The sequence below is a fragment of the Dromiciops gliroides genome, chromosome 3 (genome assembly GCF_019393635.1).
Source record: "Dromiciops gliroides isolate mDroGli1 chromosome 3, mDroGli1.pri, whole genome shotgun sequence".
NCBI classification, from domain to species: Eukaryota; Metazoa; Chordata; class Mammalia; order Microbiotheria; family Microbiotheriidae; genus Dromiciops; species Dromiciops gliroides.
In genome coordinates, this window is record NC_057863.1 from 353717193 (window position 1) to 353741458 (window position 24266).

Genomic DNA, 24266 nt, shown 5'->3' on the forward strand with positions numbered 1-24266 from the left:
AATTCTGTCCAACATTGTTGGCTGCCTATCCATGTTTTTATTTTAGCACTGCTCCCTGACTTTCCAGCAGGGCTTTATAAATTCAGACATTATCTCTTCTAAACCTCAACACAGTCCTCTAAGGAAGTGACTGAAAATAATTGTTATGGCCTTTTTACAAATAAGCAAACTGAGGCTCAGAGAGGTTAAAAATGGTTTGCCCAAATCCGTACAACTCCTAAGTGATGGAACAGCTGGGAAGAAAAGCAGTTTTTTTTCCTGACTGCAAGTTGAAATAACTTTCCACTACAGCCTGCCATGACTTTGTCAATCTTTCCCAGGCAATGGGAAAAAAAAAATCTTTAATCACAGAATCCAAAATCTCAGCTTGGCATCAGTCCTTATCCACAAACCCTCAAGGCCCTTCACCTTTACACCAGTGGAGACATTTTCAGATTGTGCAAAACTTTTTTGCTCCTTCAAACTAATTAAGCTCTGATGACATCAGCTTTATTTGCAATGCACCTGATTAAGGCCATGATACTAATTAAACTCTTGAATGATTAGAAATGCAAATTGGCAGCCTTGGGTTCAACCAAAGGCCTGTGTCTGCTAGCTCTGGGACAGTGGAGGGTATAGGTAAAAGTGTCTCAGGAGGAGGGAAGCTCTCCATTTTCACCTGCATCTTGGGCAGAAATAATATTGCCTATTAGAGGCCAAGTCTTATCTACTTAACTTTGATGGTGACTTTGTTCACATAAGTACCATCTTCCTCAAACATCTGTCACCTTTGCATTTGACAACTGAGCCAAGGTTATGAAGCTTGAGGGGATAAAAGGGGACTTCATTCACTTCACATTGCAAGAGGTGGAGCATTAGTCACTGCTGGTGAAAGGTGAGGATGACTGTTTCCTTATTGCCTGGTACTGGCCCATTTAGGTGATTAAGACGTTTTTTACCTTCCAGTGCTGTCCAGGAAAAGATGGTTGTTTTCAAGAGATGGCTCAGAAATCAGACTGGTCTGAGTGAAGAAACCAGGTGTGCAAACAGATCATGGTCTTCCAGCAATTAGCACCATGCTTTGCTCATAATGCAAGCTTAGTAAATGCTTGATGGATCATAGAAGCACATCATTTGATAGCTGGAAGAAACCTCCAGTTCTAAGGGGAAGCAACCTGTCTGTTTCCCTATGAGCATCCTTTCTCTTTGGTGGGCACCTGTTCTTCTCTTCTAGCTCCCCTTTCTGTTTTATCTCCCGTATTAGAATGCAGGCTCTGTGAGGTTAAGGACTAGTTTGTTTGCCTTTTTTTTTTTTTTGTATCCCCAGTGCTCAGAACACTACCTTGCATGTAGTAAGTGTTTAATAAATGCTCTATCATTTATCTGTATCTACCCACCCACTTGTTTTTCTTTCTATATCTTTATCTATCTACCTATCTATCTACTTACCATTTTCTTTCTATATCTATTTATCTACTTATCTTTCTTTTCAAATCTACTTATATGAATGCATATATCTACCTATCATAATCTTCATCATATGCATGTATGTATGTATGTGTGTTTCTATCTATCCATCCATCTATCTCCCTCCTTCCTTGTCTATCATTTTCTTTCTGTACCTATTTATCTATCTACTTAGCTTTCTTTTTATATCTATTTATCTGAATGTATGTATCTGCCTATCATTTCTATCATCTCTTTTTACCTACCTATCTACCTATCCCTCACCTATCCCTCCAAAAGGATGAAACCACTGTCTTTCAAAGCAATCGATTCTACTTTAGGAGTAGCTCTAATTGTTAGGAAGAAATTTCTGAAATCAAGCCTAAATTTGACTGTTTGCCACTTCTATCTACTGTTCCAAGTGCTGCCAAGCAGAGCCATGTAGAAAAAAGCCTAATAACCCCTCTCCCACAGGACAGCCTTTCAAGTATTTGGTGACAGCGAGCATCTTCACTGAACTTCCTCTTCTCCAGTCTAAGTACCCACAGTTCTTTTAGTGGATTCTTATATAGTATGGACTCAAGGCCCTCCAAGTGAATCCAGCTGAAGTAAGCCTCAGGTTTCTCATTTACAAAATAATAGAGCTTGGGGGGCAGCTGGGTAGTGCAGTGGATAAAACATCGGCCCTGGATTCAGGAGGACCTGAGTTCAAATTCGGCCTCAGACACTTGACACTTACTAGCTGGGCAAGTCACTTAACCCTCATTGCCCTGCCCCCCCCCCAAAAAAAAATTACAAAATGATAGAGCTTTACCAATAGAGAATTTGAGTTAGAAGGAAGGTCATCAAATCTGAAATATGCTTGAACAATAAACACTTCTACTATTAGGTTTTTATTATCATTAAAAAGGAGAGGAAACTACCCTGCCTCATTTTCACAGGGAATATTTTCACAGACTTTTGGAGTTAGATGGGACCTCAGAGGTTATTTTACCCAACCAGCACCTCAGCAGAGAATCTCTAAGTTCCCACTTAGTTCCACCACTCTGATTCTTTGAAGGGCTTCCAGTGCAGCCCATTTCCCAGTATGCCTTCCAGCCTTGTAATTTTGTGAAAAGTGGAGTGATGCTGAAAAGTGACAGAAGTGGGAGTGAGGGGAGATGTGCTAAAACATTTAGAAAGTTAGGCCAAGTTTAGATTTGAGAAATTGTTATTTGTTCAGTTGTTTTTCAGTTGTGTCCGACTCTTTGTGACCGCATTTGGGGTTTTCTTGGCAAAGATACCAGAGTGGTTTGCCATTTCCTTCTCCAACTCATTTTACAGATGAGGAAACTGAGGCAAACAGGGTTAAGTAACTTGTCCAGGGCCACATTTTGAACTCCGGAAGATGAGTCTTCCTGACTCCAGGCCCGGAACACTATCCACTGTGCCCCTTAGTTGTCCCTATTAATCATACCCTAAAGAGAGAGTTAACTGAAGGTCAGAGGTTTTCCTAAAAGTACAAAACCTATTTTATTTGGATGGTGTGTGTTGGGCGTGGATTGTGGAAGGCAGAGAGTAGTGAGTAAAGAGAAAGAGAGAAGTGGAACATGAGTTTCAACACTGGTCTCCCATCCCTCCCCGGTACTGCCTACAAGTCTATTTTATTACTACCTTAGTATTTTGTCAGGGGTGTATGCAGTACTGGGGAGTGGTCAGTTACCATCCCTATGCCTTCAAGGGGGGGGGGCGGGGTGTGGTGGAGTAGTTCTGGCATTTTTCCATCACACAGACATTTGGTGCTAATTTATGCACATTGGAAAATTTTTTTTTGCCGGGGCTCAGATGGGGACCTCCTAGTGGGTGTGCTATCCATGACGAAATCAAGAAAGCAACTGTGGCTCAAGAATATGATCCTTCTGAGGTTGGAACCAGAGGCTTGTGTGAGGCGCAGGCTTGGCTTGTAATTTCAAACTCATCTGTTCGCAGAATCCCTGCTGAGGCTCAGGAAGTGTGATGAGCAAAGAGACCACTTTTCCCATGAAAACTGTTGGGTTCATTTTCCATCAGGCTACCCAGTTTTACATTCTAGGCATGTAGGAATATCTCCCCCCCACCCCCACCAATGGTAATTGGTGGCGTTATACTCCTCTCCCCAAGCTCTATAACCATCTGTACTAGATGAGAATTGGGAAGATTAAAAATAGAAGCACTTTCAATTGGAGAGCAAATACCCTCAAGAGGCCAATTTAAGGCAGGTTTGTGGTAAAGAGGATCATTCTGAGAAGGTCTGCAGAATAATCTATAAATTAGCATTTAATAGACAATGTTTACATCACATCATTTTGGGAGGAGAGAATCATGGAATCTTGGAATCATGTAGTCATAGTCAGTAAATAGAAATGGTTCCTGAAAAAGGTCACTTAGTCAATCTCTTGCCTCCCAGATATCCTTTGCAAAGTCAATCTTGACCCCCACTCCCTTACCCCCTCAAAAAAAAAAGATTATATCTATCTTTTTGTTAAGAGCCCCCTGGGAAAGAAAAACATTCTATGGTTTCTATCAATAAGCATGGCTCAGAATACAAAATTAGATGTGATAATTAAATATAGACCTTTATTCTTTTTTTTTTTTGGCAGGGCAATGAGGGTTAAGTGACTTGCACAGGGTTACACAGCTAGTAAGTGTCAAGTGTCTGAGGCCGGATTTGAACTCAGGTCCTCCTGAATCCAGGGTCAATGTTCTATCCACTGTGCCACCTAGCTGCTCCATAGACCTTTATTCTTGCCTATCTGAACTCCTGCAGCAGCCTCCTAAACAGCCTTCCTGCCTTCATTCTCTGTCCTCAGATCCATCTTCATACCACTATTAAATCGATCTTCCCTATTCATAGATTTTTTTCATGTTGCTCCTCTTCTCAAAAATCTCCAGTAGCTCCCTATTGTCTATTAAGTAGAACTTCAATTTCTTTGCCTGGCATTTAAGACTTTCCACCATCTGATCATGCTGTCTTTCAAATTTTATTTCACAGTACTCCCTTCTATGCACCTCACACTTCAGTTAAAGTGGGTCACTTTCTGTCCCCTGATCTTACCCTGTGTTTTCTTTTCTCCCTTCATGCTTTTCCTCATACCCTTCCCTATGCCTAGTATATCCTCTCTCTCCTTTTTTGTCTGCTCACCTCCTAGCCAGCCTTTAAAGCCCAGGAATACCTCTTCCAAGAACTACAAAGAACAGTAGATGAATGTTGGAAAAAGACATTCAGGATGGGTGTAAGGGAAAGCTTGCTAGTCATTAGAGCTAAAAGTATAATAGCCTGCTTTTAAAGTCCCTCACTGAAGGACTATAAGTAAAGACTGGATGCCCACATCTGGGAGATGGTCTAGAGGTTTTTGAGGCACAATAAGATTAGATGGCTGGTGAAATTCCTTCCAACTCTGATATAGGATGAGGCCTTTACAACCCCCTAGTTGATAACAACTTTCCTCTTTGCAGAGCAATAGCTAACAATTTTGGCACCTAAGCCTTTAAGTACTAATCATTGCCTATGATAGTATTAAATGTCCCTTCAAATCAATGTGTGAGTATAGAGGAAGTTCCCAGACGTCACTCCACAGGTATAGACTCTAGGACTTTTCAGACTGTGGCCAGGTGGGGAGAAAGGAGGACCAAGGTAGAATGAGTAAAAACAGGTCACTTGGTTTAAAATTTGCATCCCATAAATATTAGCATCCTGTGGCAAAGCCTCATTACCCAACCCTAGGTATGCCTCTGTCCATCATCCCTCACAGAGTACTTTGTTTTGCACTTCTCTAATGTAACTTCATGTAATATTGTCCATTAGAGTTATCTCTGTCATTTCCTCACTAGAATGCAAGCTCCCTCAGTGTAAGGGCTCATTTGCATCTAAGATCCTGTTTGGTGCATTGCAGACACTTAATTGTTGAAGGACAAATCACTCACTAACACCTTTGCCCTTTGGAAAACTAGGAGTGACTCTAAGCTCAGTGGGGAGAATAATGTTTTCATTGTTTTTAAAGTTAAAGTTGTCAAGATATTGATATAAACAGAACATGGTGCTGGGCACCGGGTAGGCCCTTCATAAATGCCTGTTGCATTTGCCAGACTTTTAAGAAGAAGGTATGTTGTCTTGGTGACCCTTCTGAAATAGCTAATGGGAACCAATTTTGTTTCTGGCAGGTCCCCATCAGACCAGATGAATATTCTAAGTTTCCTCCAGGAGAGAAGGAATGGAAAGCTAGAGCCGAAGTGAAACCAACACAGGTAAATGTCACCACATCCCCACTCACCACACTGAAATTAAATATGGATTTAGCAGATTGCAAAGCAAGGTAGTCAAGGCAATTAAGCAACATTTAAATGAAAAGTAAATCATATCCCTCGTATTTTAAAATGACAACAAATGTGAATACACTAAATTAAATACTTAACTATTTCTATGGAGTAAATAAATACACAGCAGAAGAGAGATGAAGCACAAATGACATCTTATTAAATGTTTAGCAGCTTCTTCTAGCACAGGGGTCAGCAGACTCTCCAGTTCCAACAAACATTTACTGACCATCTGCTAAGTGCAGGACATTAGGGAAGGGGCAGTTGTGGCTTCAGTGGGGTGCATTTCCTGCTCTTGTGGAGCTTACAGTCTAAAAGGGAAATGCCTTGGAACTCAAAATTTTTTAAAAAATGAATGTTAAAAAATGTATGTGTAATTGGAAAAAAAATTTTAAAAAGGGAAATGACAAATATAACAAGAACCTCAATAGAAGATCAAGGATGTCTACTAAGTATCTCAAAGGCCACCATCCCTTTTCTTCTGGCCCTAGTTAAAGAAAGAAGGAAAGAAAGGAAGATGGGAGGAGCCTAAATTGTTACACAGCAAGTAATAGAAATAGTGTGATGTAGGGTAAAGAATACCAGATTTGTAATTCCTTGGATATGAATGGGCCTCATTTTCCTTACCTATAAAATGAGGGGTTAGACTAGAAAACCTGTAATTAATAGTTATGCTGCTATTGGTGCTGATGACAATGATAATAATAATAGCTAATATTTATATAGAACTAATATTATCTTGTTTCATTCTCACAATAACCCTGGATGGTAGGTGCTATAATTATCCCCATTTTACAGATGAAGAAACTGAGGCAGAGATTAAATGGCTTGACTAGGGTCACATAGCTAGTAAATGTTTGAAGCTAAATTTGCACTCAGGTCTTTCTGACTCTCTGACTCCATGTCTAGGGTTCTATTGACTGTAGTACCTAGTTTTCTTTAGCTCTAAGTCCCATGGTATTTTCAAGAGCCAAACTATAAGTTTTGGAGATCAAGCAAAAATGGGGGCACTAATAGCTGACTGATAAATGATATGGGGGAAGTGGGGTCCGGGTTGGGGTTCTTGGGAATTCCTCTTTAAAGAATTACACCCTCTTGCACACAAAAGTAGTTAGAATAAGGTGGTAGTTTATTTAGGAGCAAGGGAAGGGAAGGGTGGGGGGAGGGAAACCATGAAAGAAATTCTTGGACTTTTCATGGGGAGATTGGCATAAAGCACATGTCTCCGAGGTACCAAATCTCCTGGAACAGGAGACTGGAAAGTACTTTTATAGAGGCCTGATGGGGGTGGACCATCTGCCTGTGAAAAGTTCCTTTAGTGAGAGAGGACCATCCCCCACTGGTGGTAGCTGGGGGAATTGGGTGAGGAGTGGAGGACCATCCCCACTGGTAGTGACTAGAGGAATTGGGTGAGGGGTGGCTACTGGATCCCTCTTCAGAACACAAAGGCCGAAGCCACACCCAAATTTACCTCCCCAGGGTAAGGGAGACCAGAATGAAGGTAGCTCAGTCCGATTTGGTTCAGCTTATCTGTCCTCTGGTTTAGTTTCTCAAGGAGAAGGTTCCTTGATGTGCCCCAGAGAACTTCTGGGGTGCTCTGCGCCCCATTACATAAGTAGAAAAAGGAACAGTTGGTTAGTGGTTGAGACTTAGTTCAATTCATTTACGTTCAAGTCAGCAAACGTTTATTACATTCCTATAGTTTGTTGAGTACCATAGAGCAGGGATGATGCAAATCTTAGATAAGGCCTGTTTCATGTAATTTATGATCTTATAAGGGGGATCTGATGCATACACAAATAAGTACAATACAAAATAATATAAAATAAATGAACCAGAGGGGACACAAAACTCTATGTGAGTTCTGATGGGGATAAAGGTCATTACTAATTTGGTGGGATCCAGGAGGTTTCCCAAAGGAAGTGACTTTGGAATTAAATATTCTTTTTTTTTTTTTTTTTTTTGTGAGGCAATTATAGGTTAAGTGGGGTTAAGTGACTTGCCTAGGGTCACATAGCTAATAAGTGTCAAGTGTCTGAGACTGGATTTGAACTCAGGTCCTCCTTAATCCAGGGCTGGTGCTGTATCCACAAAGGTCTTTTCTTCCTTTCTTTCTTTCTTTCTTTCTTTCTTTCTTTCTTTCTTTCTTTCTTTCTTTCTTTCTTTCTTTCTTTCTTTCTTTCTTTCTTTCTTTCTTTCTTTCTTTCTTTCTTTCTTTCTTCCTTCCTTCCTTCCTTCCTTCCTTCCTTCCTTCCTTCCTTCCTTCCTTCCTTCCTTCCTTCCTTCCTTCCTTCCTTCCTTCCTTTCTTTCTTTCTTTCTTTCTTTTGGGAGGGGGGTCAGGGCAATGAGGGTTAAGTGACTTGGACAGGGTCACATAGCTAATAAGTGTCAAGTAGTGATTAGAAATTTTGTGGAGTGGGGGAATAGGCCTATGAAGGGGAAGGAATTTCAGGCATAAATAATAGCCTGAGCTAAGATACAAAAAAGGGAAGGAGGAAACATACAGAGGACAACAAGGTCGACCAGTTTGGCTGGAGATTAAGGCATATGGAAGAATGTTTTATAAGACTAGCAATATAGGGCAGCTATAAGACTAGCAATATAGGGCAGCCTTGGCATGGATTTCAACTTTGCTTCCATTGTTCAACCCCTTTAGGATGCCCAAGAGCATGTCCATCCCTCCCTTTTGTTTTTCTTGGCCAAGGGGGACATTGTGGACTTTTGGAATGGTAGTCCTATTGCAGAGGGATTTGGTTCTTTAGCTATGCTAATAATGTACTTTCCATTGTGAGATTGTTCTACATTTGCTGATATTTACATAAGAAGGAATGTTACTGCCCACAAACTATTCTCAGTTGTTAGCCCACTTAGAAAATTAAAAACAAGGGGAGTTGTATGTGGTATAGTGGGAAAAGGCATCAGGAGTCAGGAGAGCTGAGTTCTAGTCTTACTTAGCTCTGCTACAAGGAATCTTGATGACTTTGGACAGGATACTTTGCCCTTTTGGGTTTTCCTTTCCTTGTCTGCAAAATGTGTTCATATGTTGACAGATTATGGAGAGGTGTGTACAAAATAATCTCTCCAGCTTCAAATCTATAAATCTTTAATTCTATACATTTTCCATAGCAAGAAACTGCACCCATAACTCTAATCAGTGGTCTCACAGGTGTGTGTGTGTGTGTGTGTGTGTGTGTATGTTTATGTGACATTGGTCATAGAAGATAATGAGTTACTTCCAGAACACATCATCTATTTCCATCTCCAAGTCTTTGCCCATATTATCCTATACATCTTGTATCCTAGTCTTCCTATCTTCTTAAAAAACCCTATCCACCTGGCAAAATTCAGTTAAAATTCTATAATATCCATAAATGAAACCTTCTCTGAACCATTTTTTCAGAGATCTTAGTTCTTACTTTTCCTATGGCAGATGTCACAATCTCACCTATTTCAATTATTTATATACACAACACCTCAGAAGGACAACCTAAACAAGGCAGTTAGCCTCTTTAAGCCTCAATTTCCTCATATTTAAAATAAACCTATCTTAAAGGGTTGTTGTGAGGAAGGTGTATTATCAACTTTGAAAGTACTCAGAAATATTATTATTATGTCTTATTTCTTCTACTAGATAATAAGGGTTTTTTTAGAGACTAGGGACCATATCTTGTATTACCTATAATGCCTAATATCATCATATAGGCTCTAATAATGATAGTGGAATGAATAAAATAATTAACCAATCAATTTTCTTCCCAAATATTTTAAAGCTCATGGGGTTCAATAAAAATATTTTGGAAGACTAGAGAAGGAAATATCACAATGATTGTTGTATTATTCCTCTGTAAAATCTCTGGGAGTGACCTTGCTATTTTGAGTAAGTGTGGTTATAGTTTGAGTAAAGAGCATTGGACTTAAAATAGTAGGATAACTGGACATTTTTTTTTCAGCTGGGGTAAAAACAGTTGTGTGAAGATACAGAGAAAACTCAGTTGCAATTCAGAGAATAATTTGTTGACAGGTATAGTCACACTGGGAGAAAGAAGTCTCTAGAGTTCTGTATTTTGAAAGCTTTTCCTTCTGTATCACTTTAACATTATGGATATTTGGTATGGCAACAATCTATTTAAATGTTCTTAAATTTTTATGGACCAATGTCATGTCTGAGTGGTTGTGGACCATATTATTGTGAGTGATAATAATTGGTCAGGTTGCAGTATAGTTTTGTGGTTGGTTGGTTGTTGTTGAATTTGCAAGAATATCTAAGATCTTCATTTGTAGTTTAGGGACTTGTCATATGTTAGATTATGAAAGATAGTAAGCTTTTGGTGTATAATTCTAGCCATCATTTTGTATATTATTAGGTATTCAGGAAGTACTAAATTTTTGCAGAATATAGTGATGTATGTACATAGTTTCTCCCATTTCCATACATAGGCTGCCTTGATCTATAAGACTGTTCTCCTTAAGGGTGACCCATCTGTAATTTCAGCATTGTCTTAGTGCTAAATTGTAATCACAAGCTCTCCATTTCTAAAAACAAACCCATATGACTCAGCCATTTGTTCATTATTTCCTTGTCAATGTGTTATTGGTTGAGTTCATGTGGATGTTACCCATGGAGGGCCTTTTGATTCCATTCTTGGATTTTAGCCATTTCATGGGCTACATCTGGAGGTAAACCACCTATTATTATTATAATTATCATCGTAATTGACTAGGCTTGGTGGTAGAAGGATGTGAAGAGCTGTTGTAAATTGTGGGCTAGTGGAAAGTTTGGTGAATGTCTCTTTGGGGGGAACTATTTCCATAGCTAGTTTATGTGATTTGGCTTTTTTCCTGATACCACATAGTCACTGGCAAAAGAAGCTCTTCTGATTTCTGGCCCAGTGCTCTTCCCCATCAGACCACATATTTCCTCCCTCATTCAGAGAGAACCCCTTTAACTACCTCCAATGGGGGCCCATAAGTCAAATATATCCTTTCTCTATAATGATGACAGCCAAACTGAATGCAGGGTGATAGTGAGTTTGTGGTTTGAGGTGAATAGCCACCAGGGTCAGACTGCCTCACCATAGCAAGCCTGGCAAATTCTCATAATGCCAGGCTACTAGGCAGAATTTCCAGAGACTCAGGGCCACTGACTTTTGCTCCCTGTCCAAAAAATGCAGGTTTCTCCCACAGGTCTCATTACCCTCATTACCCTAGTCTAACCCTAGGACCAGTTCTGTTTTCCCCTAACTATCTATGGTGGAGACACATCAAGGCAGTGAGGTATAGATTATATGCTCTGTCCTGGTCTGAATTGCTGTGCTCTGGGGTGGACAAAGTACTATTTGTTGATGACTGAGACTACATACTCCAATTGCAATTTTTCAAATGATGCAAGGTTCTGCTAGATTAAAGTAGGATGCGAAGAAATGATTTATGTGACATCAGAGTATTGGTTCTTGGTGATAGCTCCCCATGAGAGAAATAATATCATGAAATGAATCCAAGGTAGCAAAATAAGTAAATATCTTCCAACCCTCTCTAACCCAGAACATTCTTTCTTGATTACGGAAAAAGCATCCTTCTCCATTTGGGTCTTAGACAGTTTCTAGAAATGGAATAATAATGTGTTCTGTGTTTTAAAGTTATTGTTCAAATTCTGGTGTTTTCTGAATACTACTTCTCTCATAATTATTCTCATTTTCCCTCTTGAGGGTCAGAGACTGAGCTTTAGTCAAGACATATGGACCATTGTTTATTTGTCCTTTCCCAACTTCAGCAGGCCTTCTGAGTCAATACCTTGGAAGAACATGATAGATTCAATTTTCTTTTCTTCTCCTGATTTTCAGTTCAGAGTATCTTATATCATTCGAGTTTGGGAACGTTTCTCCTTATACTAGAATTAATTTTTAAAAGTTTTTTCCTTTACTCATCTGCTCCAAAAGTGACAAGAGACAAGCTCATTTGTCTGCTTCTTGATTCTGATGATTCCAAGTTCTTCATATGTCCAGGGAACTTGCTTTCCCCTTGACCTCTAGATTGGCTATATTTTGTCCTCCTTTCAGAAACAGGATCACCAAACCACTAAATCTCAGAGTTGGAAGAAAACTCAGAGGCCATATGATTTAATTCATTCTTGAACAGAAATGCCCCTTTTCAATAAATCCATAAACATTTATTAATTACCTACTATGTGCCAGGCACTATGCTAAGCACTGGGCACTTGACACATGATCATTCAGCCTTCCTTTGGAGATTTTCCATGGACAGAAGTGCACTATCTCCTAATACAGCCCAGAAATATTACCTTATATGAAATTTAAATTTTTCTCTTTGCAACTTTTTTGGGGAGTCTGGACCTGTGATTTCATCAGTGTGGGAAACTTCCTGTATAATAGCCTCTTCTACCAGTGCAGATTGGGAATTCACTTGTTTATAGTCTTTCTATAGAGAGTTGGCTCACTAAACTAACTGGGGTGCTGAGTTAAGTGCCTTGCTCCATGGTCACACAGCATCAGACACAGGATGATCTTCTTTTTCTTATTCAACTCAACCAGCTAAATTTGACTTTTTGCAACTGGCCTTTCCTGAGTCATAGGGCCTAGGCAGGGACATGGTCTCCACTGCTGCCTTTGGCCCTGGGATCAAGAATCGAGGGAACAAATCTGTTTACTGCTTTGAGGACTCTTAGAGGGTTGGTTTTTGCTCTCTGGCGCCACCTGCTGGAACAGTCTCCAGTCATTGAGTAGACATGCTCCAATCCATTTCTCTCCTTGCCACCCAGAACCTTGAAACCAAGCACAGATGCTGGGGAGGCTGCCAGATTTCTGTCCCAGCCTTATCTGTTCTTCCTTCACTGGCTTTCTAGACCAGAAGACCAGATGTCCCCAAATGACTTGCCTGAAGTCACACAGACATAGGCCTCCCTGACTAGAAATCAGCACATCTGCTGATCCTGGAGCCTTCTGACTTGATATTCTGGTCAGCTCTATGCATTTACAGTCAATAAAGTTGTGGCTAACGTCCTTGACTCTTTCCATAATTAGGAATGCAAATAGATTTGATTTTAAAAGTTTAGTAAATACACACTTGCCTGTCAATGCAGAACCCTTGAACTGTTTTCCAACAATTCATACATCCTACCGGTCTACTGAATTTCTGCGACTTGTCTCTAAGGGTGGACACATCTACCTTTTTCTCACTCATGTCAGTTTTTGACAAGGATATAGTGATTAGAATTAATTTAGAAGAACAAAAAGGCTGAAAGGGAATCAGTGAAAGCAGGTATAGAGCTAGGAGAGACCTTAGAGATTATGTAGCTGATAACTCTTGTTTTGCAAATATGGAAACTGAGGCCAAGGTGAAGTAATATGAGGGCCAAGGGTGAAGGTCACGTATGGACTAAATACCATAGACAGATTTTTGAACCCAGGTCTAAATGCAGTCTTCATCCTTTTATTCTGCACTGTCTTATGTGGATCCTCAGTGGGTTGTAAGTACCAGTCTGAGCCTGTCAGGTCCTGCCTGGTTTAAGCTAGTTAATACTAAAGCCTTCACAGAGCTAGCAGAAAAAGTTGAGAGTGATTATCACTGTGCCTGCTGTTATTCAGGCGATGCTGAAACACTACTCCTAAACTTCTCAGAAGGCTGGAAATATTATATGCCAGAGGAGAGCTTTGGATTAGATGTAAGGAAGAACTTCCTGACTGAAGGTTGGGAAGATAGATTGCCAAGGCAAAGGTTTCAAGCCACCACGCTTTGGGCTCTTCTGGCTTCTGTTCTTTGGGGATGGTGATTCTTCAGTTCAGTTTAAGTAGAGCCTTCTTTTCTCTAGGGAGAAGGATCACATGACCTCTCCCTTCCCCCCCCCCCCCCCAAAGAGTCTTGATATAGGTTTAATTTCTCTAACTTGCTTATCAGAGTACAGATGGGTAAGCCTGGTCAGGGCAACCTGATGTAGGTTTATGTGGGAAGAATAGAGGGGCTAAATGAACATTCCCTCTGTGGCTGAATGTGGTGGTTTAGCACATTGCTAAAATTTAGCATGTAAGAAAGGTTGAATAAATCTTGACTAACTTCCTAGCTTCACGTAAAGCCACCTTGCTCCCATCTTCAGAGGATGATGGAGTTGTACGTATTTGCTCCCATACACACCTGATCTGACACTCTTTGGGGGGCTTGCTCTTCTGGTCTATGCATCATTAAATTACTCCCAACTGGTCCATTGTGCAGATGGGGAAACTGAGGCTGATAGAAGTACAGAACCTTGCTTATCTACTAGGCAAGCTTAGTACCCCTGCTAAACTAATTGACCTTAGGTTTATAGCCAGAGAATCTCCCAGGGTGGGTTCTTACAAAGGCCAGCGGCTTGCCTTTTTAGATGTGGGATGACCAATCAGTTGGAGCCTGTGTACTGTGGATGAGTTAGGCTGACGACTGTGGGAAATTTACCAACCTACTGTATGGAAGTTATCCAATCCAGGCCTTTCCCAGCTGGCTTCTTTGAAGGCATGGACCACCATCAGAAAGAGACTCCTAGAAAAATGATAGAGCCCAGAGGTCTTAACAGACCTGAACCTGATACGCCCACATGCCTGGGAGGGGTTAGGCAGGGTCAGTGCCAGGCAGTGTGCCCCTTCCCACCCCCACCCTCCTCCCCAGCTCATCTGCTTCCTTTCAGAATGCCAACTGTCCTGAATGGCTCTTTGTGCACTCCCCGAGAACAGGCTCGAAGGAACCCTAAGCAAAATGCCCGACAGAGACGTCTCCTCTGGATACCAGGCACAGCTCGGCTCAGTGCCTGCTGTGTCTGAGTCACGCCTTTATTGTGCCGCCACATTATTCCATATCTGGGAACAAGCTAGGGAGCTAAATGAATTGGGAGATATTTTCTGCACCCCTGCACAGCAGGGTCATTGGCAGGGCCATGGAGACAGCAGGTCCTTGGTGACTCCCCTGGATTCCTTCCCCACCACCCCAGTCCACCCTCTGCTTTATTGTTTGGGCTTATCACATTTCATGTCCTTCCAGCAAGAAAAAAACAAGGGGAAAACCCCCTTCTTGGTCTCGAGTAGCAGTACAAATGGTGTTTGCTTGGCTCTTTCCCAAGCAGAGAAGTCCCCATGCCCAAAGGCATTTGCAGAGTTCCAGGTACCAGAGGGAGACCAGTGGCCAGTATTCTGGAATGATGAGGAGCTCCCCATGTCCTATTTAGATTTCCCAAGCCTCTGCTTTGCCCTTCTGCCCTGTGTCACTCCATTTTTTTTAAAATCTAGAAAAACATTTTCATTTTCCAAGGCAGAATAGGTCATACATGAGAAATGAAGAACTGAGAGAGCAACTTAATAATCCAAGTTTTGGAAAATTGTTCCTAGGAGGAAATGAGGAGGGTTTATGAGGCAGTTTGATATGTGGAAAGGGCCCTGGGAATGAGAGTCAGGAGACCTAGATTCTAGCCTCATCCTCCCAGTGTGTGACCCCGGGCAAGGCATTTAATCTCTCTGGGTCTTGATTTCCTTGTCTGTAAAATGAGGGGTTTGGACCAAATAATCTCTAAGGACCCTTGCAGTTGTATGATCCTGAGATTTTATTTAAACTAAATGAGGGGGCTTTAATAATTGCCTTTTCAGAATCACTGAATCTCAGCTGTGAAAGGGGCCTTAGAAGTGACTGAGTTTGGCTTTTTGTCACGCAGAATTATCCTTTGTAACATCCATAGAAAGTGGTCACCTTAAAGCCTCTGCTTGAAGGCCCCTGGTGAGGGAGAATGCCTGCTACTTCCCCAAGTGGGTCATTCTACTTGGAGCTAACTCTCACTGTTAGGAAGTGTTTCCCCATATCAAACCTGCATCTGCCTCTTGGAAACATCTACCCATTTCTTAAAGTTCTATCCTCTGGGTCCAAGCAGAACAAATCTAATTTTTCTCCCACATGGCAGCTATTATGTTGCCTTTAAGTCTTCTTTCTTCCAGGCTCAACATTCCCAGGGCCTTTGAATGTTCTTGAGGTCCCTCACTAGCCTGGTAAACCTCCTGTGAATGTTCAAGCTTTTCAGTAAACTCCCTAAAATGCCCTGTCATTCGCACTAGTGTTGGGCTATGGATTTTTCAAGTAGATGTGGTAGCCATGATGGATTTTTCTTGATCCATCCATGTTCCTTGGTCTGATCTCCCTGGGAATCAACCACACTTTGACTGGTTTAATAGTCAGCTTAGGTGGTATACTTAATGACTGGTACAGAAAGATGCCAGTTGGCCATGTGGAGTCAGAAATGGCAGCCACTGACCTCATTTAAATCACGCTTCAGCTAGATGAGCAAACTGACTCTCAGTAGCTGTGCTCCGTGTACATGGAGGCGGGGACCAGTAGAGGCTGCGGTTGAATAGTAGTGGGAAAGATTGAGAGTAGACAAAAAGGGGGGTTGCTCTGACTACAAGATGCCATGAGACACTCGAAATGTGCTCAGTTCAATTAGCTATACATAGCTGAATTGTGGAGTGACTTCCTCTAGGTTTTTTGTTTGTTTTTAAAGAAAGGGACAGGCAGTGATATCTTCAGGATAGGTCTTCTATTCCATTGGTGTCAAACTCAAATAGAAGCAGACCTGCATATTAATTTAGAAACCCACAAATTAACATTATCTATGTGGTATTGTTGGAAAAGGAAATGGGAAACCACTCCATTATCTTTGCCAAGAAAATCCTAAGTAGAGTGACAGTCAGATACAACTCAAAATGACTGAACAACAATGAAATACAGTTTTGATATGTGCCAGACAGTGCTGTGTGCTTTATAATTATTATCTTCTTTAATCCTCATGATAACCAGTGGAAGTAGGTTGCTGTTATTTTCTGCACTTTACAGATGAGGAAACTGAGGCAAACATAGATTAAGTGACTTGCCCAGGGTCACACAGAGTCTGAGGATGGATTTGAACCCAGGTCTTCCTGATTCCAGGCCCCCACTTCAATATAGTTTCTCAGGGCTAACAGCCCACGTTCCAACAAGAGACATTGTGTTCTGCTTCTTGTTGTGAAGGGTTACTATGTGACCACCCTCCCTCTGCTACATTCTACCCCAGAAACAACTGCATTGCAGAGACAATTAAAGTGACATAATAAACAGACAATGAATCCCTCTATAGGTTATTCTCTCTTCCTGTAACGCCTGAATGCCTCCCTCTAGATCATGCCTGCATCTCCATTTTCCTCTTCATATAGGATTATTCTAGTCTAATTGCGGTGACATGCAATAATAAATATGTATTGAACAACGGGAGCATAAGTACTGCAGGCAGAGCTGAGCCCATCGCTACCAAGATCACCGTTTGTAAATGATTAAGGTCCTGAGATGCAGGGTGTTGAGCAAACACTAGTCATAAACATCCATTAGTTTAGCTTTCAGTTTCAGGCCTTTTCACTCAGTATATTATCTTTCTTTGTGCCTTTCTTGGGAGGAACTTATTTCCCTAGCCTGATCTAGGAGAAGGGGGTTCACTATTGAAGTCAAAATTTCTGCCTATCAGTGGATTTTCACTGGAGAGTTTAGTGGTTCTTCATTCTACTGGGGCAAGAGAAGGTGAGTGATTTTCAGGGACATCAGGAAGAAATGAGATCAGATACCAGGAGGAACTTTTTGCTCTCCTGAAGTTAAAGCACATTACAAACTGCAGTATTATTTTTCTTCTAAATTAGATTATAATTATTTACTACTTTCTCTGTCTTGGTTATGGCATCACGGGGGAAGCCCACAAAGTGGGTGGCACTAAAAACAACCCAATGACAGCAACCTGCCAAGTGCCCATATGCAGCTTCCTGAGCTGTGCCCTGCACCAACAGAGATGCTCAGGTATGGCTGGCTGTCATGGCTGTGCTAGGAGAGGCTGGGGGGGTGGAGGGGGTGCGGGAAGAGGAGGGAGGATACTAGCTAGGGCTCCTTCCCTAACCTTAGAATGGTCCCTTTGAATGGGAGGGTGACATTCAGTCACATGGGACCAAGGGACTCATGGACCCTGGGTACCCTTCCAGACTTCCTAGTACGCAGTGGTTTCTCCCATGTTAATAAGACTTTTCACTTATTTAGTTCTTTCCACGGGCTTTTCCAAAGAGATCTCATTGCTTCAAAATTCATTGTCTTACTCATTCTTCCCGATATTCTAGAAAACACAGAATGATTTTTTGTGTGAATCAGATCCACCATTCTTTTCTGCCTCTTCCTAATTACTTCCCTATCTCGGTTCTTCTCGGTTTGGGAGATAGATAGATAATATAGGCACAGATGGAATATGGGCTGGACCTTTTTCCTTAGACTTTGGCAGTAGCATCCTAATGATCTCTCTGCTTCAGGTCCATCTTCCCCACAGCTGCCAAAGGGATATTCTTTTTTTTTTTTTTTTTTTTTTTTTTTTAGTGAGGCAATTGGGGTTAAGTGAGTTGCCCAGGGTCACACAGCTGGTAAGTGTTAAGTGTCTGAGGTCGGATTTGAACTCAGGTACTCCTGACTCCAGGGCCAGTGCTCTATCCACTGAACCGCCTAGCTGCCCCCAAAGGGATATTCTTAAAGTACAGTTCTCTCTGTGTCACTCTCTGGTTTAATAAACATCTGTGACTCCCTATTACTTCTAAGATCAGATATAAACTCCTAAGTTTGTCATTTAATGCTTTTGGCAACCAGCCTCCATCCTACTCTCCTCCTCACACTCAAACTTGCCTTTTTCTCCCTCTCACATACTACCTGCCATCTCTGATATGAGCATTTATATAGATGGTGCTGTGTTGCTTCTTTGAATGGTTAGATTGCTTCCAAGCCAGGTTCAAATGCCACGCCCTATTTGAGGCCTTTTCTTATCCCTCTAGCTACTTGTGCCTTCCCCCTCATCATTACCCTGGGTGTGTTTTATATGCATTTGCCTTCTATACACTTTAATGTGTACATGTGATTGTCTCCCTCCATAGAATATGAACTCCTTGAAGGCAGGGACTATTTTATTTGAATCTTGCCTCTCTAGCACCCAGAACAATGCCTGGCAAATAGCAGTGTGACTGACAGCATTGAGTGATTAATAGCATTAATTCCCATTAAACAGATGTGGGCACTGAGGCCCCAGAGGGCAATAGGGTATTTTGCACTTTTTTCCTCTTGGGTGATGAAGAGGTGCAAATGGTCTGGGCACTCATGGCAATGACTTTGCATTGGGCAAATGGATTTCTACTGGATTATATCCTCAGAACAGGGGAGAAGAGTGAATAATGTTATACCTATCATCAATGCCAGGCATCTATCTCCATTAGCTTGAATAAATCAGCTCTAACCGATCTCTGACTCCAAGGCTGTAGTGGCAGATTTCCTCTGTTAATGACTTGGCATGGAGCATGCTCTGTGTACCATATTGTCATGCCCACCCAGATGCTCTTGGGGCGGAAGACCACTGCAATAGGAGGGGGTCAGAGAAGATGGCATCTTAAAATGGCTTTTGAAATCAGAGCTCTCAGTAAGGGACCATGGACTGCCCCCTCATCAGTATCTCCCACAGGCCTTCTCAGATAACCAACCAGCACATTCCTTTAGGCTGACGCTAAGATAAGGAAACACACACACACACACACACACACACACACACACACACACACACACACACACACACACACACCCCTAAAGACAAAGCCTGGCAAACCAAAGCCTTTTCCTTTAGAGATATACCTGGGCATAGGGAGCTTCCTCTTTCCATGACCTAGCTTGGTCCCTGGCCAAGGGCAAGAGGAGGATCTTTAAAACCCCTCTCGGGATGAGTAGATTCTGGGGCATTTCCAGCTGTACCACTAATTAAAGACAAGATATTTGACTCCTTCTTGAACTAGCCCCCCTTTCTATTCCTTACTCTGAAGTGTTTTTGTTTCTCTCTCTGAGATTCCTTCTCATTATTGTATGAGAGTCTATGCTTTCAGAGGCAAGAATGATTCAGTGGAAAGAGTGATGGATTTGAAATCAGAGGATCTGGGCTCAATCTCCGGGCTTGTAACTTCATTTTTGTGATTTTCTTTAAATTACCTAACCTCTGTGGGCCTCAGTTTCTTCCTTTGTAAAATGAAAGGGTTGGGTTAGGTGGCATATAGGCTCATTTTCAGATCTCAGTCTATGATCTTATGATCCAATGATAATCCTCATAATGATATTATTAATTAATTAAACAAATATTAAATGCCTACAAAGACTTTTAGTTCTTGCCCTTAAGAAGCTTATATAATATCACATGAAAAAGTCAAATAGCAAACATTTATATGGCATTTTAAGAATTAATTTTATTAGATTTATTATGATCAAATATAAAGCCTATACAAAGTAATTACAAGGATAAGAATTTGCATCTCTATAGTGCTGAAAGCTATGTACTTTAAAAAAATTTCTTTCTTTCATGGATCATTAACTATTTCCAAATTACATGTAAAAACATTTTTAACAATCTTTTTAAAAATTTTGAGTTCCAGATTTTCTCCCTCCTTCTCATTCTTCCCCATTCTTTGAGTGGGCAAGCACTTTGATTTCAATTATACATGTGATGTCGTACCAAACACATTTCCATGTTAGCTATATTGCAAAACACAAACAAAATGAAACAATAAAAATAAAGTTTTTTTTAAAAAATGTATTCTTTACTCTGAATTCAGAGTTCATCAGTTCTCTCCCTGGAGGTAAGTAGCATTTTTCATCATGAGTCCTTTGGAATTATCTTGGGTCATTGTCTTGATCAAAGTAGCTAAGTCTTTCACAGTTGATCATCCTTACAACATTGCTGTTACTGTATGCAATGTTCTCCTCACTTCACTTTGTATGAGTTTGTACAAGTCTCTCCAAGCTTCTCTGAAACCGTCATGCTCATCATTTCTTATAGCACAACAGTATTCAATTACAATCTTATGCCACAACTTGTTCAGTCATTCCCCAGTTCATGGACATCCCCTTAATTTCCAACTCTTTGCTGCCAAAAAAGGGAACTGCTATAAATATTTTCGTTTAAATAGGTCCTTTTCCCTTTTTTGGGATATCTTTGTAATATAAACCTAGCAGCGCAGTCCATGGTGTCCTGATTTTTCCACATTTCCTTCAGCTTTTGTTATTTTCTTTTTCTGGCATGTTAGCCAGTCTGATAGATGTGAGGTAGTATTTCAGAATTGTTTTAATTTGTATTTCTCTAATTAGTACTGATTTAAAGAATTTTTTTCATATGATTACTGATAGTTTTGATTTCTTCTGAAAACTGCCTGTTTATATCGTTTGACCATTTATCAACTGGGGAATGGCTCTTATTTTTATACATTTGAGAATTGTTACTTATATTTTTATATTTGAGCAATGAGGGCTTTATCAGAGAAACTTGCTGTAAAAATTCCCCCCAGTTTCCTGTTTTCCTTCTAATTTTGGCTCCATTAGCTTTGTTTGTGCAAAAGCTTTTTAATTTCATCAGATCGAAATCACCTATTTTACTTCCTGTAATCTTATCTTTTTGGTCATAAACTCCTCCCTAATCCATAGAACTGACAGGGTATGTTTTTCTATGCTCCTTTATTTTACTTATGCTATTACCTTTTATGTCAAATTCATTTATCCATTTTGACCTTTCTTGGTATACATTGTGAGATGTCGGTCTATACCTTGTTTCTGCCAAACTGCTTTCCAGTTTTTCCCAGTAATTTTTGCCAAATGTTGAGTTCTTGCCCCAAAAGCTTGGATCTTTGGGTTTATCAAATACTAGATGACTACAGTCATTTACTACCTTGTATTTTGTACCTAATCTATTCCACTGATCCACTACTCTATTTCTTAGGCAGTACCAGATTGTTTTGATAATTGCCACTTTGTAATATAGTTTGAAATCTGGAATTGCTAGGTTGCCTTCTTTTATATTTTTTATTGATTCCTTTAATATTCTTTCCCTTTTGTTCCTTCAGATGAATTTTATTGCTATTTTTTCTAGCTCTATAAAATAATTCAGTGTATGGCACTGAATAAGTAAATTTAGGTAGAATTGTCATTTTTATTGTATTGGCTTGGCCTACCCATGAGCAATGAATATTTCTCCAATTGTTTATATCTATATTTGTGTGAAAAGTGTTTTGTAATTGCATTCATATAATCCCTGGGTTTGTCTTGGCAGGTAAAATCCCAAGTATTTTATATCATCTGCAGTTGTTTTAAATGGAATTTCTCTTTCTATCTCTTCCCACTGAGTTTTGTTGGTGGTATATAGAATTGCTGATGATTGATGTAGGTTTATTTTATATCCTGCAATTTTGATAAAGTTGTTAATTGTTTCAACTAGTTTTTAGTTGATTTTCTAGGATTTTCTAAGTATACCATCATATCATCTGCAAAGAATAATACTTTCATTTCTTCATTACCCATTTTTATTTCTTCAGTTTCTTTTTCTTGTTTTATTACTATAGTTAGCATTGCTAGTACAATTTTGAATAATAGTGGTGATAATAGACATTCTTGCTTCACTCCTGATTTTATTGGGAAGACTTCAAGTTTATTCCCATTACAGATAATGCTTGCTCTTGGTTTCAGATAGATACTATTTATGATTTTAAGAAAGGGTCCAGTGATTCCTAAGTTTTCTAGAATTTTTCTTTTTATTTTCTTTTTTGGTTTTTGTTTTTCTGATGAGGCAATTGGGGTTAAGTGACTTGCCCAGGGTCATACAGCTAGTAAGTGTGAAGTATCTGAGGCCAGATTTGAACTCAGGTACTCCTGACTCCAGGGCCGGTGCTTTATCCACTGTGCAACCTAGTTGCCCCTTTTCTAGAATTTTTCATAGGAATAGGTGTTGTATTTTATCAAAGGCTTTTTCTGCATCTATTGATATCTTATGATTTTTGTTATCATTTTTGATATGGTCAATTATGTTGATAGTTTTCCTAATATTGAGATAGTTCTACATTCCTTATAGAAATCCCACCCGTTCATAGTGTATGATCTTTGTGCTATATTGCCGTAATATCCTTGCTAGTATTTTATTAAACATTTTTGCATTGATATTCATTAAGGAAATTGTTCTATAGTTTTCTTTCTCTGTTTTTGCTCTCCTTGGTTTCATAATCAAAGCCATATTTGTATTATAAAAGGAATTTGGTAAGACTCCTTCTTACCTATTTTTCAAATAGTTTACATACTATTGGGATTAATTGTTCCTTAAATATTTGGTAGAATTCACTTGTGAATCCATCTGGTCTGGGGGATGTTTTTTTTTCCCCCAACACCAATGAAGATTAAATTAAAGCAATTGTTAGGCATTATTTCACCCAGTTATATGCTGGTAAAACTGATAATTTAAGTAAAGTGGATGAATATTTACAAAAATATAAACTGCTCAGATTAACATAAGAGGAAATAAAATACTTAAATAACCCTAATAATAAATAAATAACCTTAATAATAAATAATCCTAGAAAAAGAAATTGAGGGCAGAGCCAAGATGGCAGAGGAAAGACATTAAACACACAGAGCTCCTGATACAATTACTCCAAAAATAGCAATAAAAGAACCATTGGAGCAGAAAACCCCACAAAAATACGGGCTGAGATTATTTTCCAGCCATAGACAGATTAAAGGGGGCCGTGCTGAGCTACTGGTAAAGTCCAACCCCGTGATTGTGCCGACAGAGACCCTGGGCACACTGCATCAGAGGAACTTAGCCCCCAGGCCTCCGAATCAGCTGCAGCACCAGCATCTTCTGGAACTGAGCTTGCGGTCATGTGAGAGGGCTGAACGGCTGACCAGGGGAGAAAGTGCAGGGGTGTCAGGTGGACCTAGGGAGGAATTCGGCTGTCCCTCTTCAGCAGGGAACCAGGAAGAAATCCTGAGTGGCAGGAGGCCCAGGTGGGGGAGGGGTGTAGGCTCATTGAAGCTAAGAACCACACCACAGAAAGCTTTGCTGGTTAGTTGTTTAGTAAGTAGGCTTGAGGTTATCTTCAGACCAGAGGATAGGCTAGACAAGAGAAAAACCTGCCCTCCCTCAAACCAAAACACCTGGGACCCTCTGAAGCTGGGGACAGTAGTGTAGCCTAGAAGCAGAGTCCCCCCAGTGGGGAGTTAAAAGTCAAGTAAAAGATGAGCAAGCAAAGAAAGTTCAGAACTATAGAAAGTTTCTTCAGCAACAAGGAAGATCAAGGTCCACCCTCAGAAGAGGACAACAACCTTAGGGCCCCTACATCCAAAGCTTCCAAGAAAAATATTAACTGGTCTCAGGCCATGGACGCTCTCAAAAGGGACTTTGAAGAGAAAGTAGGAGAGATAGAAGGAAGATGTAGAGAGAGGGAGGAAAGAATGGAAAGAGAAATGAGAGTGATGCAGGAATGTCATGAGAAAAAAAGTTAACAGTTTGAAAAGTCAAATTCAGGTCTTCCTGACTCCAGACTCTGTGCCCTAACAAGTGTGCCAACTGGCTGCCATGTTAGAACTGAAAGTGATATTAGTGATCATATCATCCAATCCCCTCATTTGTCAGGTAAGAGAAATGAGG

General features: G+C 40.4%; 1 long non-coding RNA gene across 1 annotated transcript in view; it reads left to right on the forward strand.

Moving 5' to 3' along the window:
* The window catches only part of LOC122751712, a 128519-nt gene that overhangs the window by 101999 nt on the left and 2254 nt on the right, over positions 1-24266 (forward strand). Inside the window, exon 5 of the long non-coding RNA XR_006355802.1 lies at positions 5605-5688. This is a non-coding gene — a long non-coding RNA (uncharacterized LOC122751712). The remainder of the gene's footprint in view (positions 1-5604; positions 5689-24266) is intronic.